At 48.3% G+C, this 18,318-nt stretch overlaps 1 protein-coding gene and 1 long non-coding RNA gene across 2 annotated transcripts in view; one reads left to right on the top strand and one right to left on the bottom strand.

The window, feature by feature from the left end:
• LOC142576740 (TWiK family of potassium channels protein 7-like) overlaps positions 1-18,318 on the top strand; it is a 377,792-nt gene that overhangs the window by 112,184 nt on the left and 247,290 nt on the right. The window lies entirely within an intron of this gene.
• LOC142576741 (uncharacterized) overlaps positions 17,041-18,318 on the bottom strand; it is a 62,205-nt gene continuing 60,927 nt past the window's right edge. The window contains exon 7 of the long non-coding RNA XR_012826951.1: positions 17,041-17,125. This is a non-coding gene — a long non-coding RNA (uncharacterized LOC142576741). The remainder of the gene's footprint in view (positions 17,126-18,318) is intronic.

Here is an 18,318-nt window from a genome sequence, read left to right on the forward strand (position 1 = left end):
GTTTATCAAACTTCGTACCCATGAAAAAAAAGAAAGTGCACAAAAGAAACCCTTGGATCACAAGGAATATAATACATATGAAACGTAAAATGTCAAGGCTGAGGAAACTTAAGGGTAAGACATCAAATCCCTGTTTCTCTGACAAAATTAGAAAATTGGCACATGAGTTGAAAGTAGTGATAAAGCAAGCAAAACATACGTACATGAACGTCACACTTAGCAACTTCATCAAGACGGCTCCTCAAAAATTTTGGAGATATTTTAACGCGAACGTGCATAAGCAAAGCAATTTGCCGCAGAAGGATGCTTTCCAAAGAGCAAATCAGTTTAATAACTTTTTTAAATCCGTTTTTACACAAGACAACGGAATTTCACCAGATTTATACCATCAGCCGAGGGGAACCGGCGACATACTTGGTGATATAGAGATAACAGAATCAGGTATACTTTCACTGCTGCTTAACATCGACATTAAAAAATCTTGTGGCCAAGATGGGATCCCCAATACTTTCCTCAAGAGATACGCAGAATGGGTCTCTAAATACCTCTTACTTATCTTTAAAAAATCTCTAGAATCGTCTGACGTGCCCAAAGACTGGAAAATAGCAAAGATTGTCCCGATTCTCAAATCAGGTGACGCAACAAGCCCATCAAATTATAGACCGATCTCGCTAACCTGCACATCTTGCAAAATTCTCGAACACATCATACTAAAACACATCGTAACCTTTGCGGAAGATAATAACTTGCTTAGCATCAACCAACATGGTTTCAGAAAAGGACTGTCTACTGTTACGCAACTGACACAAACTGTGCATGATCTCGCTCTAACAATTGATAACCGCGGGCAGACTGACATAATATTCTTAGATCTATCGAAGGCCTTCGACCGGGTATCCCATCCTAAACTCCTGGGCAAACTACAACACATTCTCGGATCTGGCAGCATAATAAACTGGATAAAAGCTTATCTTGCAGGTCGGCAACAGTACGTAGAAATCGAAAGTCAGCAATCTGATTGGGTAGAAGTGTCATCCGGAGTACCACAAGGAACAGTCTTAGCACCAATTCTTTTTTTACTATACATCAATGACATGGCAGATAACATAAAATCAACGATGCGCATGTTTGCAGATGATTGCATTGTATATAGGGAGATTAGGAACCATAATGATCAAGTAATACTAAATCACGAGCTTGCGCAAGTAGCAAATTGGTGTCAGGCATGGCAAATGAAGATTAATTTAGACAAGACTGTTTTTATGAGAGTAAGCCGAAAAAGAACCCCACTAGAATTCACCTACACGATCGAACAGCAAAAATTAAAGATAGTCGATGATTATAAATATTTGGGCATTGTCCTATCATCTGATATGAAATGGGACAAGCATGTGTCACACATATCTTCTAAGGCATTTACAACACTTTGTTCGCTTAAACGCTCTTTAAAATCTGCCTCACCAGACACTAAGATGCTAGCCTACACCTCATTCGTTCGTCCTATACTAGAATATGGTATTACCTGCTGGTCTCCACATACCAAACAGTGCATAAAACGCCTAGAAACAATACAGAGAAAAGCCATCAGATTCATTTATAATAGGTACAACCGTAATGATTCTCCGACAGAACTCCTTGATAAAGCTTATCTCCCGACTATTTACAAGCGTGCGAAATACTTACGCCTCAAGTTTCTGTTCCACCTCCTTAACGGGGTCTACAAATTAAACAGTGGTGCATATGTATCTTTCACTGAACAGCGAAACACTAGAACTAAACATCATAAACATTTAATTGAATACAGGTTCCACACAGACACATTCAGGTATTCTTTCTTTCCCCAGACAATCAGAGACTGGAATTCATTGCCTAGTGATATCATAATTTGCCCACCTGACGATTTCCTTCCTATGCTGGAAAAATATGTCTATGAATGTGCATCTTGATTTACCAGTATCGTCTGCAGACCCCGCATTTTGTCTCTAATTGGTTTTGATGTACTTTTTTGTTGTTTATCTTATGCTTCTGTATTTCTGTTCATTAACCTTTAAGGCCTGACTCAGGAAGGTCACACCCTTTGTTGTATTACTCCACTACGTCTACTTGTAAACTACAATACTAACAAGTGTATAAGTTTGTCATTCTTATTTTGATGCAATGTATTTTCCCATGTCCTGCAACAGCCTCAAAATGGAGGCTAGCAGTATGTATGAAATAAATAAATAAATAAAAATAAATTAGCGGAGGTGCTCAGAGACCTTGATTGGGAAGAATTTGGGATAAGAGTTAATGTAGCATACCTTAGTAACTTGAGATTTGCTGATGACATTGCCTTGCTTAGTAACTCACGGGACCAATTGCAATGCATGCTCACTGACCTGGAGAGGCAAATCAGAAGTGTAGGTCTAAAAATTAATCTGCAGAAAACTAAAGTAACGGTTAGCAGTCTCGGAAGAGAACAGCAGTTTACGATAGGTAGCATGGCACTGGAAGTGGTAAGTGAAAACATCTACTGAGGGCAGGTAGTGACCGCGGATCCGGATCGTGAGACGTAAATAGCCAGAAGAATAAGAATGGGCTGGGATGCATTTGGCAGGCATTCTCTGATCATGAACAACAGGTTGCCATTATCCCTCAAGACAAAAGTGTTTAACAGGTACTTAAATTGAGGACGACGCAACAAACTATGGAACGAAGAATGATGGGTGTAACGTTAAGGGATAAGAAAAGAGCAGATTGGGTGAGGGAACAAACGCGAGTTAATGACATCACAGATGAAATCAAGAAAATGAAATGGCCATGTGCATGACATGTAATGAGAAGGGAAGGTAACCGGTGGTCATTAGGGTTACGGACTGGATTCCAAGAGAAGGGAAGCGTAGCTGGGGCTCAAAAAAGTTAGGCGGACGGATTATTAAGAAGTTTGGAGGGACAACATGGCCACAATTAGCACATGACCGGGATAGTTGCAGAAGTTTGGGAGAGGCATTTGTCCTGTAGTGGGCGTAGCCAGGATAATGATGACGATGATATAGAGAACACGCGTGGGGTTCTCGAAGGCTGTTGTCTGGATACTCAAAACCTGGCAAGAAGGGTGGCGAAGGCAGCTCGAGGTCGGCGGGACATTTGTGTAGTATGGAACATCTGCAGCAGTCGAAATGGGCTCGCTGCCCTGAAGGTGCATACGTTCTAGTGCTTATCTTCTGCGAACACAGGTTACACATTTTTAGAGGCAGAACCTGCTGTAACGCTGAATAGCAAGAACACCAGGATTGTGCTATATTGCGGCAAGAATAATTAAGCTGCTGGCAGTGCTAAAGGGCCGCCGAAGGAAGCATCATCATCATAAAAACTTTAATGTAAGACTGAGGAGTTTGGAGCACGCAAGCTCCCGGGCCCCCGCACGACCCCACTGCACTCAAGTGTTTATGTTGCTTCGCTCCATAACGCTGGCAGCCCGATCACTAGCCATGGTCTGCACGACGGGGTCTCCAGAGCGCAGCAGGGTCTCCCAGTCCTCCCAGGTCTTCAGGTGCTCGAGGCCCCGCGGGGGAGGATGCGCCGGGCAATGAGAAAGGAGGTGGAGAGCAGAAGCGCGAGGTTCGGGACAGAGATTACAGGCTGATGTGAGGAAAAGTGGGTGATAGTGAGAAAGAGTCAGAGGAGATGGGAGAGTGTGAGTTTGTAATCGGCGCCAAAGGGTTGCGTGTCGATTGCCAAGGGATTTGTGCGGTGCGGGGTACAGCTGACGCGCCGCCTTGGAGGCATTCGTCAGCTCGTTGAAAGTGTGCGCGCGCTCCTTCGTGAATCCCGGATCGGAGGCCCCAAGAGCCCGGTTTAAAGAACCTCGGGCTAAGAGGTTGGCGGCCTCGTTTCCAGGATTCCCGCAGTGCGCGGGCACCCAAATCAGCTACACATGACGGGGCGGGGGTGCAACGGGCGAGTCCAGTATGCAAAAAGCAGGGACGTGGACTCGGCCTTGTGCGAAATTTAGGATTGCAGTTTTGGAGTCTGATAAAACATACCGAGCTTCTGTGTTGATGATAGCTAGGGCAATGGCGGCTTCCTCTGCAGCTTCGGGAGAGGTATCTGGGGGGAGTGTGTGCGTTCCAATCGGAGAGAGATTGTGATCCACCACGACAGCGACCGCTTCATCACCCTTGCAGGCTGCGTCTACCCATACGGCGTCCGGTTCCGAGCCGTAGTATCGGTGCAGCGCTGTAGCTCGAGCTCTGCGGCGCTTATCGTGGTGGTCGGGGTGCATGTTACGGGGTAGTGGCTTAATGAGCAGTTCGCGGTGTAAGGGTTTTGATATGGGGCGTAATGTCGGATCGTTGGCTGGTATCCGGATTCCAAGGGAGTGCAGTATGTACCGGCCAGTGTTGGTTTGTGTGAGACGAAGATATTGTGCTTGGCGGCGCGCGTCTACAAGTTCCCCGATTGTGTTGTGGATGCCTAACTGTAAGAGTCGGTCGGTAGGTGTATTTATGGGAAGGTGGAGGGCGACTTTGTATGCCCGGCGAATAAGAGCGTCCATGGCGTCAGTTTCACGGCGAGAGAGCTCGAGATAGGGGGTGGAGTAGAGTACACGGCTGAGTACAAAGGCGTGAACAAGTCGGCATAGATCACGCTCCCTCATGCCTCTGTGGTGGCCCGAGTCCCGGCGGATAATGTGCGAGATCGCCCCTACTACCTGCCTGAGTCTCCGGAGTGTAGTCGTGTGCTTCCCATCACTGTGGATATGCATACCAAGTATCCTGAGGGTTTTGACCTCTGGTATCGGTCTACCGTCCAGCTCGATGACGATGGGGGAGCAGGGCAAGCTGCGGTTCTTGGGACGAATGCACAGCAGTTCGGACTTCTCTGAGGAACAAGAAAGTCCTACGCTAACTGCATAGTTTTGGGTCAGATTGGTGGCTGCTTGGATGGTGTCCTGTATGGCGCCATCACTGCCATGGGTAGTCCATAGTGTAATGTCGTCTGCGTAGAGAGTATGTTTCAGGTGAGGAACGGTTGCCAATTGTCGTGCTAGGGGGATGAGTGTGATATTAAATAAGAAAGGTGAGAGGACGGAGCCTTGCGGGGTGCCTACGCTTTTTAGTGAGTATGTGGGATAGGTGAGCGGGCCGAAGTGAAGCTCGGCCGTGTGTGCTGTGAGAAATGCCTGAATGTAGGTGTACCTACGCGCGCCCACATTCAGTGGGGAGAGTGCAGTCATGATCGCGTGATGTTCGACGCGATCAAAGGCTTTGGATACATCCAAAGCCAGGACTGCCTTGGTGTGGCTTGGAATGAGCGGATCGAAGATGTCATGGGTGATTTGCAGCATGGCGTCTTGTGTGGACAAATGAGGGCGGAATCCCACCATACTGTGAGGGTATAAGTCATGGTCTGTCATGTGCTGTGCGAGCCTCGCTGATACCACATGCTCGAAAAGCTTTCCGAGACACGAGGTTAGCGAGATTGGGCGAAGGTTTTGGAGTGTAAGTGGTTTGTTGGGCTTCGGAATGAAGATTACCTTTGCGTTTCGCCAGGACTGGGGGAGGGTGCCCTCTTTCCAGCACTGGTTGAAGTACTCCGTGATGCGAGTAATCGATTGATTGTCCAGATTACGAAGCGTTGTGTTGGTGACCTGGTCGGGGCCAGGCGCGGAATTGGTGCGGAGAGTTATGAGGGCTGCTCTGACCTCCGCCTCTGTTATGTCGGTGTCGAGTTCGGGGTTCGGCTGTCCTGTGTATGAGGGGAGAGGAGATGGTACGCCAGGTGAAGTGTATGTGTCGCGGAGTGTACCCAAGAGAGCATCGGGGTTGTCCATGTGTGTGTGTATGAGCCGGGTGACGTGGTGCTGGGTGGTGTTTTTTGTTTTCGATGGATCGATGAGGTGTCGGAGGAGGTGCCACGCCCTTTTGTTTGTCAATTTGCCGGCGATGCCGTCGCATACTTGCGCCCAATTTGAGCGGCAGAGCTCCTCCGAATGTAGTTGAATTTGGGATTGTAAAGCGGCTAAGCGTTTCTTTAGTGTTCTGTTATGTTTACCCCGTTTCCACCTTTCTAGGAGGCTGTGGTAGGCCTCCCAAAGGTGGGCGAGTCGGGTGTCTAGTGTCGGGGTGTCTGTGGTGGTTTCAACCAGCTGCGTATGGTCTTGGATGTCAGTCTGAAGAGAGTCTACCCAGTCGGTGATGTCGGTGATGGGGTTGTCAGGGAGGGCAGTCCGCGCGGTGCGGAGAGCGTCCCAGTTAATGAGTTTGTGTGTCATGTAAGCGTGGCGGGGTGGCTTGAATGGGACAGTGACTTGTATCATGTAATGATCACTGCCCAGTGTGTGTTGTGTTCTCGTCCAGGTCACATCACGGAGGGAGCGGCTGATCACCAGATCCGGACTAGTGTCCATGCTGACACTGTTGCCGATTCGCGTAGGCATCTGAAAGTTGTTGTGGACGGAAAGTTGGAGGTTCTGCATGAGCAGCCAGAGCCTGCGACCTCTGTGTGTGGTTGTTTTATATCCCCAGTCAGTGTGCTGGCTGTTGAAATCCCCACCGATTAGTACGGGGTGCTTCCCTGCTAGGCGGTACAACTCTCGGAGGAGGGAGTCCAACGAGGCCATCGGTTGGGATGGGGGGTGGTAGATATTGGCAATAAAGATGGATGATAGTGATGATAGTGTATGTGTATGATAGATAATTTCGGTGATCACGCAGGGCGTCTCTGATGTGATATAATGTGTCTTGTGGGTTAAAGTGCTGTGCACAAGTGTGGACGCCCTGGGTCTGTTTGTGGTGTCAGAGTGTGTGGAGTTGTAACTGGGGAGTGTGGCCTGATTGGCGGTATCTTGGAGAAGAAGGACTTGGGGTGTTGGGGAAAGTGTAGGAAGTAGAAGCTGCAGGGGCGCGCGCTTGCCCCGGAAGCCGCGGCAGTTCCAGGTTATGATGTCAAGGGAGTTATTGTTGCCCCGTCCCGCCATATTGGAGCGTAGAGGGATGGATAAGAGAGGTTAGTCTCGCGTCTATTGGGATGTGGGGTTCCATGGCAGTTAGTTGTGCAGTGGGGAGAAGGGGGGTAGAGAGCGGGGGGAGCTGCGTGAGGCGTGCTTCGAGGAGGTTGACCATTTTCTGAAGTATAGATTCCATGCAGCGTTCCAAGTGCGTCTCCACTTTCGTAGTGAGGTCAGTGATGAGAGCATTGAATTTGCTTTCGAGGCGAACCTCAATCTCTCTGAGTTTTTTGTCAAATTGGTCGGAGAGGTCTTTCAATTTGGAGTCTACATCGATCGGCTTGCAGGTGAGGGGTGGGGGAGTGATGCGTTGTTTTTTTGAGGGGGGTGATTGAGAGGGAGCGGTGTTGCTTTGTGATAGAGTAGGAGGTGAAGTTGGGGGGGAGTGAGAAAGAGTAGGAGAGGGAAGTGAGCTCTGAGTGAGGACTGTGAGGCGTCTTACGTCCTCCCACAGGGCCCGGAGCTCCCCTTCGTTGTGGTCCGGAGTTTTCTGGGCGGGGGCAGGCGGCGATTTTCTTGCACGGTCGGCCCATGTGAGGTCCTGCTGGGGTTTGTGGTTACGGTCGCGTTAAATGGAGCGCGCAGTGCTTGCACTGCGCGATGACTTTCGCGGGGCTGGCTTCTGCTCCCGGGTTCTTGACTGGCGTCGGTGGTTGGCTGGGTGCGTGGTGGCGGGCGTGCCTACCGGTACTTACACTGAATATTCCCAGTATGATGCTCCTCCCCACAGACAATGCACTTGGGTGTACAGGTCGGGGGTTCCGTTGGCGTGTGCTTGTAAGCATGAAACGCCGTCGCGCTGGCTGGCGTTGCCTGGTGCCATCTATAATGGTCTCGTTCGACTCGAACTGTGATCGTCTTCGCGACGTTGTGCTTGTTCAGTGTTGCTTGTTCTTGGGGGGGCAACGCCGTGTTCGGTGGTGGATTCTGGAGCACTCTTGTTGCCTCATTAGCCACAGTGCAGAAAGAAAGAATGACGTCATGCAGTTGATATCGCGGAGGATTTGCTTAAAAATCGTATAACCTTTTAATGGCTTCATTGCAGCGAAGCTGTTAAAGGTTACTTTCCCCATTATCGTGTCCGCGTGTAGAATAAAATCCCGAAGATAGTGGAATGCCGGGTCGACCCACGGCGAAGATGAAGCAAGCGGTAAGCACTACCCAAACGTGGGATTTACAAGTTGGAGTCGGGCGTGTAAAGAGAGGCAGCTGGCCCATGCTGTCGTCCGACTCATCCGTGCTAAGGACGTGGTTGAAGGGAGAAACTTGCTGTCATCTAGAACTAGGAGTACGGGATATATTTACAACATTTACATGAAGACTGGAGAGCGTTACATTTCATTAGTCTAGCATGACTGAAAACCAAGCACACCGAGCAGCCGACAAAACGGCTGCTTAAGCAAACTCTGTCCTCTCTATATCCCCAGTCGAGGAAAAACTGCCGTCCAACCTTTGTCCAATCGGAGCGTTCAAAGTCGCCTTTGAGGGTGAGGATTCACGCAGTCACTTCGGCACTTTTGTTTCACTGGAGACACCGAACGGAGAGGGTCCTCGTAGACAGGGATTCTCACGCTTGATTCAAGCTGGCCCCTCTTGATTCCAGACCTGACTCCGTAGCTAGCCGCCGCGTCTGTCCAGTGAATGTGACGATTACTGGGGCCCGTCAGAAATCCCCGCAAAAAACCCTTTTCCTCCTATTAGACCGTGAAAGCGACAGCGAACCAACTAAGAATACTCGGTCTGCCAAACGCGGCTAGCCTTGCTGGGGCCGTGTAGCTGATTGAAGGCGTCGCATTGTCGGTTTCACTAAGCGATTCGTTGCAGCGGGCTGGAGAGGTTACTATCCCCGCAGACCAATCGTAACAGCTCCTCTATGGCCCGAAAAATCTCGATGGGCCTGCGCTGATAATCGCTGGGACGGATAATGGCTGGCGACCATGAATATGGCTTGGCTCTCTGCAACAACTGCAGACTTGGAATGCCTTAAACCACCTCACAACAACCGGTATATAAGAGTCGATCGCGGCAACAAAATACCACCCAATGGGCAAACGCTTGGAATCAGCTGTTAACCCATCAGGCTTCCTATCACAATTTCAATGCAAGCCGCTCAACTGGGAACCGCAAATTTTGACCCCAAAATTTTGTGCCGCAAAAGCGAGCGTTCGCGTTCCACCCGAGTTTAACCAAACCTGACTGTCGCGCTGCACAAGAGCAAAGGCATACGCAGAACTACACTGAAGCTTCTAAGCGACCAGTGCCCCAACACAACTTATGCAGCCTAATTACACGAACAGCCTGCTCTTACCCTATCGCAGTCGCGTAGTTATCGCACGTACTTGTGACGCTGAAGAGTCCCGTCAACTCCAGAAGTGCGTAGTCAAAAATCGCGCTGGTTTTGTGGTCCTTGTCCACAACGCGTATTTGCGCCGTACATACACGTTTCATAACGCTCACTCATGTTTTTTCCTCTAGTCCATGCGGGACACGTACCTTAAAAGTACAGCTAAACTTGCATAACTTATGCACTCAGCAGAACCTTTCAAAAATGCATCTTCTAATAACTAGTTCTGCTCACGCTCACTTCAAAAGTCAGAACGCGGCCGTTCTCCACACACACGGGCAACCCAGTCAAGCATTCTGCTTCCTTCCATGCACGGGACATGCGCTACTGGCACTAACAACGCTTCTCAGTGAAAATTATGCGCTTACTGAAAACTTACGCGCTTAACCTTAGAAACTTCGAAAACAATTCTAAAGAAAGAATGTTAACTATTACACACGCGCGTTCCCTTAGGCCTCTAACCGATAACGTTTACGGTTTAGGTGACTCAAAAAAAAAAAAGAAGAAAACCTGCCTACTTATTAATTAACAACTCCTGAAAGTAACGGTTTAGGTAAAAGACATGTTTCAAGCCTAGGAGCTTCTCAAACGAAAACGTAAAGAAAACGCATGCCTTACACATTCAAAGAAACTCTAGTCTCAAATTGCAAAAGTTTTCATATGCTCAATAAAATATAACAACACGTTTAATTTCTACGGACGCTGTCTTGGTCTCCCGTTCCAATAGTTTACGATGGACTCATACTTTTGAGCAAGTGCTCGAGGTGGTCGCGCATCAAAAGCTATTCTGGCTATCCAGGAACAAAAGGCTGGAGACTCTATGAGCTCCTTCAAAACGTTACAGTCTCTTGCCAGTTTGCATCCTCGTTTCATCATGACCTCGACTGACGGCGTCGCGACTCCTTACCACCTCGTCTCGTCCTGCCACCTTGCGCTCTTTCGCCCTGCATGCTGCACCCCGAAAAGAACGACGGAACAACGAGGAGGATAACTGCCCCGTGCCCTTTGTCCGTGTTCGCGCAGAAGATGCTTCTCGATCTCTTTTCGACCAACGACTAGAACGCGCTTGATACGCAAACGTCGTCAAAGACGACCGCACATTTGCTTTCTTCGCGCCCGGCCTTTCGCGTCTATCGCCGTCATTGGCTGCGCTACATTATTCACCGCATGCCAATCTTTACGTTATTTTTTCTCCGGCGTCTTTCTCTAGCGCTCACTTTTGAGCCATCTGCTCGCTCCTCATGCTGACGGTCATGTATGTCGTCGGTCCGGATCGATCTCTTACCCGCACAGTCTGAATGATTTTTATTTAAAGCAACTCTCTCTTTGACTGGACTGGCGGAGAGCTCAACTGGCTCTGGAACAATGCAGAAGTCTTTACTCGAGCTACGCAACTCGCGCTCTTGCTAAATGCCATCTACTGCATTCCTCAGCTCACGCTGTGCACCGGCACACAGCTAGTCGGTCTCGATTGCGGTCTCACCCGCACAGTCCGAGTGATTCATAACTAAATCATTCATCTCTTGGCCAGCTAGACTGGCGGACAGCTGCACCGATCCCTGAACAATGCAGTTGTCTTCCCTTGAGCTACGCAGCTTGTAATCCTGCGAATCGCCCTCAACCGTATCGTCCAGCTGGCGCTGTGGTCTTACAAATGGTCTTACAAATTTCTGCTTCCGTCAAGCCCTGTACGTCTACTTTGAGCTCTTCACAACAGGTTAGCTCTCGTCAGACAAAGTAGGACTATTGTCCCTACTTTAAGCTTTGGCTCTGCTGTCACACAATACTTGCTGCAACACCCAATTAAATCAGAATAGAAGTAAAAGGTCCCCAGGGATTCAAATCTAAAAACCCAGAGAGATTGAGGCCTGCTAAATCTTCAGCTGAAACCAAATGCTTACCCACTGAAGCAGCACCATATCAAGAGTCCTCCGCCGTATCCAGTCAGTTGTAAAAGGTGGTTAATACCAATTCGCCTCCAACTTGATCGGGATACCGGTCGGTCACCGCGTCCCAAAGTTTGTGAGATCAATGTCATTGCTGTCTACGAGATGCAGGACAATCCCACCGCTGCGACGAGTTGTACGAGTTGGAGTCTGGTATGTAATAAGAGGTAGCTGGCCCATGCCGTCGTCCGACTCATCCATGCTACGGACGTGGTTGAAGGGATGAACTTGCTCTCATGGAGAACTAGCAGTGCGGGATTTCTTTACAATATTTACATGAAGACAGGCGAACGTTACACTTCATTAGTCTAGCATGACTGAAAACGAAGCACACCGAGCAGCCGAAAAACCGGCTGCTTAAACAAACTCTGTCCTCCCTAGATCCCCAGGCGAGGAAAAACTGCCGTCCAACCTTCGTCCAAACGGAGCTTCCAAAGTCGCCTTTGAGGGCGAAGATTCACTCTCTCACTTCCGCACTTTTGTTTCACTGGACACACCGAGCGGAGAGAGTCCTCGTAGACAGGCGTTGTCACGCTTGATTCAAGCTGGCGCCTCTTGATTCCAGAGCTGACTCCGCAGTTAGCCCCCGCATCTGTCAAACGAATGTGACGATTACAGGAGCCTGTGAGAATGCGCAGCAAGGTGTTCGAGGTGTTCTCTTCTCCAATTAGACCGTGAAGGCGACAGCGAACGAACCGACACTCGGTCCGCCAAACGTGCCTAGCCTTGCTGGCGCCGTGGAGCTGACCGAAGGATTCGCATTGTTGGCTTCACAAAGCGATTCGCCGCAGCGCTATGGGGAGATTCCAAGGTTACTATCCCCGCAGGCTGATCGTAATAGGATTGATCCCGAAGAGAGTGCAATGTTCGGCGGGCCCGCGCCGGAAGTGAAGCAGGCGTTAAGCACTCCCCATACGTGAGCCGACCCTAAAGATAGCGCAATGCTGGGCCGACCCGCGGTGGAGGGGAAGCAGGCGCTAAGCACTCCCCAAACGTGGGCCGATCCCGAAGATAGCACAAAACTAGGCCGGCCCGCGGCAGAACTGAAGCAGGCGTTAAGCACTCGCGATACGTGATCCGGCCCCAAAGATATTGCAATGCCGGGCCGACCCGCGGCGAAGGTGATGCAGACGTTAAGCACTCCCCAATGGTGGGCCGATCCCGAAGATAGTACAGTACTGGTCCAGCCCACGGCAGAAGTGAAGCAGGCGTTAAGCACTCCCCATGCGTGAGTCGACTCCAAAGATAGTGCAATGCCGAGCCGACCGCCGGCGGAGGTGAAGCAGACGTTAAGTACTCCCCATACGTGGACCGATGCCAAAGAAAGTGCTATGCCGGGCGGACCCGCGAGAGAGGTGCAGTTCGCCATTAAGGTGCCTTATACACAGCTTCACTGGTCATGCTTCTTCACAGAGTGGAAGGGCACTGAGTTTTTTTTTTATTTCGTTTGTGCTTACTACAGGAACATGCTGGTGTATTTTATGTCTATTTTGCGTTTAAAGAATCGCAACGCTAATCTTATACGCGCTGATGTCTATACAGCCGCAGCGCGAGAACATGTGATCCGGAGGGTTCTAACAGCGCACTTCAGTCTTGTGCGAGAAGCAATCATATTGCCTGTGTTAATTAAAGCGATCCCCAACACCCGAGGAATGTAAAACGAGATTGAGTCGCTTAGAAACTCACGCGATAGATATCTCCTGCAGGAATGTTCCAACTGTTTAGGCAACTGGCTCCTTGTACTGTGTTTTGGTAAGCGCGTGCGCCCTCTACAAATGTCTTCATGAGCCGTTAGGGTAGGAATAAATTAAACGGCGCTTTTTTCGATTCTTCACAGCACACAAACTAAGGGCAGTAGAATGCAGCATTGATGTTTTTCTCGTTTAGCATTTCATGTCGTTACCTGCCGCGGGCAAACTACCGTGGTCATTTTGATGTCCTCTTGGGACAGTAGCAGGAATCCTAAAGTTGCAAGTAAGGTACTCCAGTCCGCCGCGAGCGTGCGAACTTCGTTCCCACTAAAGGCTTTATCTATGCTTGATCTTCATCCATCCCACCGACGCTGCAGCAAAGAATACCGAGACTTGACAGCGCTGTCGCGTCGCCAGCTGCTGTGACTGACTGAAGAAGAAGTATTTTAATGACTGGAAAATGTAGAGAGGTGACTGACTGGAAATTTATGATTGGCTGATGCCACAATCTGCTGGTTGCCCGTAAACCAGTCTTGCGGCGAAAAAATTTAGACCAAGCCAGCAGTAAGAAGTGAAGAACAGAAAACAGGAGAAATAAAAGTTATTAAAGAACGTCATTGTACTTGCTTGAGCATGCGTAATAAGCATTGTGTCAGCTCATCTCCACGCATAGGACGCGGCGTGTGCTGTTTACCGCGTTAGACGAAGTGGTAGACGGTTCAATAAATAGATGCTTTATTGTCCTTGTAATCTGTTTTGGCTCTTGATCGGACCAGTATAAACCCTTATCGGCGGTTATCAACGTGATCGAGCACGATCCATCCCTTCTAGACACTTAACTTTTCTCGGTCATTATTAATATTATCGGACTCGATCCGACCTTATCAACTATTATAGGTCGTTACACTTTATCGGACTCGATGCAATCCCTATCAGCGCTCATCAGTCGTTATGAACCATATCGGAATCGATCCGATCGTTATCAGCTCTCATTTGTTCTTACAAACTTTATCGAACTTGTTACGACCCTTATCAACCCTCACCGGTCGCATCAACCTTATAAAAATTCATCCGACTTTATAAGATGTTATCGCTCTTTAGCACCTCATCCGTCCGCCTCGAACAGTTATCGACTGCGATGAGGTTTATATAAGTCCTCAGCATCACTTATCATCCTTCTAACCTCATTGACTACTTATGTTTCTGCGTTCCGCGAAAACACAGACAACGCAGTACAACGCACTCATGGTTCAGATATATTTTTCTTCTGCAATCGGGGGTGTTTAGCTCGGTGGATAAGTAACTCGGGTTCTGAGCACCACGCGTGAGCGTCGGTTTTGCTCAGTGAGCCGCATAGAAACGCTTACGCATTTAAAACAGTCGGGTGTCTATGCTTGTCAGTCACTGGGAAGCGCCACTTTCACAACCGAAACCTTCTAAATTTTTCTATTGTTCGCTCGCATCTGCGAATGTTTGCTCCAACTGATATCCCACGAAACAGAGCTTGACTTGCTTGGGGTTATATTGCTCCAGCCATCGCGCCAATAAAGCCGAGAACGCAACTTTTTTTTGCAAGAGCTTTAAGGGCGCCGTGTCGCAAAAAATCCATTTTCGGCGCCGGCGGAGTTCACTGTGGGGCGGTGCTTTGTGACAATTTGGTACAAGGGCATCGAGCTAGGAAACCTTGGCAATCATCCTGACTAGAGTTCAGGGTAGCCAGTGAATGGCATGAATATTCCTAGTCCTTGTGCCCTTTCTTCTTTGTCTTGCTTCAGTGACGCAGCTATTTACATTGTTCCCGATCTAATGAATGAATTTTTTTCCCTTTTATATACAGTATTTACTTGCATAATGCTTGCTCCTAACAGCTCCGTGAGCGAAAATTGCCGTATTATTTAGGTATATGTATATGCCACGCCTTTTTATTTGACATTTGTTATGTGCGGGTAATATTGCCACACCATTCTGTTACTAAAGTGCTCATCCCTGGTCTCACATTATTGACAAAGTTATTCCTCGGAATTTTGAGGCTGACAGCCCACACACAAATGTCATATAACAAAACACCGACAGCGCAATGATCTTATGTTAAATGTTCTCAGACTTAAATATGAAAAGTGCGAAACAATAACGGAAATCTGAAAATGATTTAATTTACTGCCGCGGCTGTGCATAACCGCCGGGATCGGCCCACGCAAGAGACCGCGTTTCTACCAGAAAGCTCGCCTTCGTGCATAGCGTTCCCTATGAGCGTTGCCCGCTAAACAATACGGTCACATAAGCTGCAGTTGCCGGGAAGCGGGAGAAGCAGTCATGGATCTTTGAAAGCTATCGCGTTCCATTATTAAAGGCGAAGCTTGAGTGTCCTCCAAGTTTTTTCTTCCCGCATTCGGCACACATGCAAAGAGAGGGAGATAATGTTTCCTATGCAGTTAACGCACAGCCGACTGCGTTAACTGCATAGGATACATTATCGCGCAGTTAACATTATCGTAATTAACGCGCAGCCAACTGCGCCAAATGCTTAGTCAAAATACGTAGTTAAAATGAAGGGATCGCATCAGTAGGGGATGCCTTGATTTTCGTGTTTTATTTAGCCGCCGCTTGATATACATAGGCACTTGATGCATGCACGTGGCGGCTGAAGTGAGTGGTGAAGTGCTCATTTGCATGGCGGCGAGAGAAGTGGGCGACGACGACGGGCGTGTCCTTCAGAGTCGCTGCCTCTCGGTCACTGCACTTCGCTTCCTGTCTCGTGCACAAGTTTCGCTGACTCCTGCGTTGCCTCTCTTCACATGAAGTGGTTGTTAGGGCAGGAGCGTGAAACATGAATAGTTGCACAGATACTGCCGTGCGTCTGCAAAGAAATTATCCAGAACCACATCGTGATTTACCACCGTCTCCCTATACATAATTTTCAGCAGGCACTGCTTCTGGCTTTAGCGTATGGCTTAATCCAGGATGCGAGTCTTAAGAGGTAACCTTCGTGTACCCTTTGAAGATTCGTAATGGGTGTTGCCATGTTCACTGAATAAATAACATGAAACAGCCCTTCAATCCTTCTGCCGCTCTGGCGACCGTGACTAGCCGTTCGGTTCCGTGGTACCGTGTGCGCTTATTTTGGCGAGCACTTTTTCTCCGGGAGTTTTGCGGTAGTTAGGATAAGGCGATCAAACTCGCATCATGCCAAGATTATCCGAGGCTTACATCCCAAATCCGAGGCATTAAGCCGGCTTCTTTGAGGCTAATAGTCTCCCGAGATTCGTGGCGCTTGCGAAAGCTTTCATTTTATTCTCTGTTTGTCAATGCTGAACGATACGTTAAAATATGCGATACGACCAACCTGGCCAACCAGCAGACACTTCCCGTAAGCAGGGGTACGTCCTCTGCTGCGTGAAATTCAGCACGGCACGCAGCAGTCGCGCACAAACAAGAGCCCCTGCCATACGCCGACGTCTTTTAGTGAGTGAGCCAGTCGTTCGAGTTTTCGGGTATCCGAATCCGTCCTTCGTATGCAGTCTGAACTCATAAGAAGGACGCATAAGCTCCCCATAATTGAATCATTGTATGGCTTTTAGATGATGGCGCGTAGGGGATGGGGGGCGGGAGTTACGCACCAATCATGTGAACTGCACAGGTAGCGTGAAATAGAAAAAAAAGAAGAGAAAAAAGAACGCGTACCAGTGTTTATTGGGACAAACAATCTTCTCGAGACAGAAATGCCTACCATGAAAAATAAGACATTAAAATGTAGCAGATCAAATGACTTGGAATCTTCATACAACGAAGCTTTGTGTGAATGCATATAAACAGTCGAAACGCGAGTTAGTGTTTATTGAATATCTGCAGAGGAAGGCTTTATTCAGTCATTGTAGAGTGGCTAATACCAATGCCTTGTAGACGAAACACACAGCTGGCATAGATCGTGGGACGTGCTGGCGTTTTTCTGGTTGCTTCCTTTCCCCAGCACAGTCGCCGCCGCTTCCGCGGATGAATCGATGGATGGATGGATGGATGGATGGATGGATGGATGGATGGATGGATGGATGGATGGATGGATGGATGGATGGATGGATGATATGAGCGTCCCCTTTGGAACGGTTCGGTGGATGGCGCCACCAAGCTCTTGCTATTGTGCTGCCTAATGTTCAACCTAGGTTAAACAAGAAAAAAAGACGAAAAAAAAACACTATGAACTCCCACAACCAAATTTTCTGATCCCCTTTTGCGAATTTTGCTTTTGTACGTCTCAGTTTTTTGTTGTTTCCCTACTTCCACCAGTCCTCCAATCGTATCTTACTAATCCCTATTGCGGACATGTTTACTTCTCCCCTGTTTGTTGTTCATATAAGCTACTGAAGCAAAGAAGAAAATGCAAAAGAAATATGCCATTTCATGTGCAAAATGAAAACATCGGTTCTTGAAAGTTCGTGGAATATATGTGTCGTCTTGACTTTACTGATGAATTTCCATACAATATCATAGTCTGAATAACAGGTGGAGACTTGAGAGGAAGGCAAAGGCAATCAAACAAAAACTAGAGTGCTTGATGTTGCTTTGGTGAAGGCTGCCGGGGAACTAATACGCGCCGTAGTGTCAATGGGCCTTGACAGATTGTTCTTGACAAACCCACAAAATATTCAGTCTTACCACCGTATTAAAAAGTTTAATAATTCGAGTACATAACAGGAAAAGAAGTTTCTTGTCGAACTAGACGGTGAAATGAAATTAGGCGCCATTAAATGCATTTTAGAAACTGGTATATCATTCTTGCAACGATCTCCTGTTGAGACTGAGACTGCGCAAAATCTTTGTTAGCGATTCAGTTTTCAAAGCTGTAGCCATGAGAATCCTGCGTCAATTTACATATAAACTTCGGCGCGCACAGAAACGGCTGCCCGCCCCTAGTGCCCAGTGCTTTTGATGTCGGAGATACGCTTCCGTTAAAAACTTGGGAATGAATGCTCTAGAGTATACAATTTCAGGACAGGTGTGTTAGTCTTGCGGCACTGTGATAAGTAAATGCACAAATTGATTACACAGAAGTGCATCTGTATCAGTCCGTCGATCACTGTGAAAATTTCATATGTTGTTTGGATATGTGTAACATTGGAGCACGTGATGTTGGCACTAGTGGGCGCGTACAACATTATCGGCGAAGAGTAAGAAAATACCGCCCTGTTGTGTGAGTCACAGCCCAGCTCATCGGCGACCTGTGCTTGATGTCGTTGTTGGCTAGAACAACAACTGCCAGCATGCGTGGAGCGGCGGTGGGACGTGTTCGGGGTCGCCAGCCAAGATTATGATGACCGCTCACACAGTATTTTGTGTACGTCTCCTAAATGC

This window comes from Dermacentor variabilis, chromosome 3, assembly GCF_050947875.1.
Source record: "Dermacentor variabilis isolate Ectoservices chromosome 3, ASM5094787v1, whole genome shotgun sequence".
Classification (NCBI taxonomy): domain Eukaryota; kingdom Metazoa; phylum Arthropoda; class Arachnida; order Ixodida; family Ixodidae; genus Dermacentor; species Dermacentor variabilis.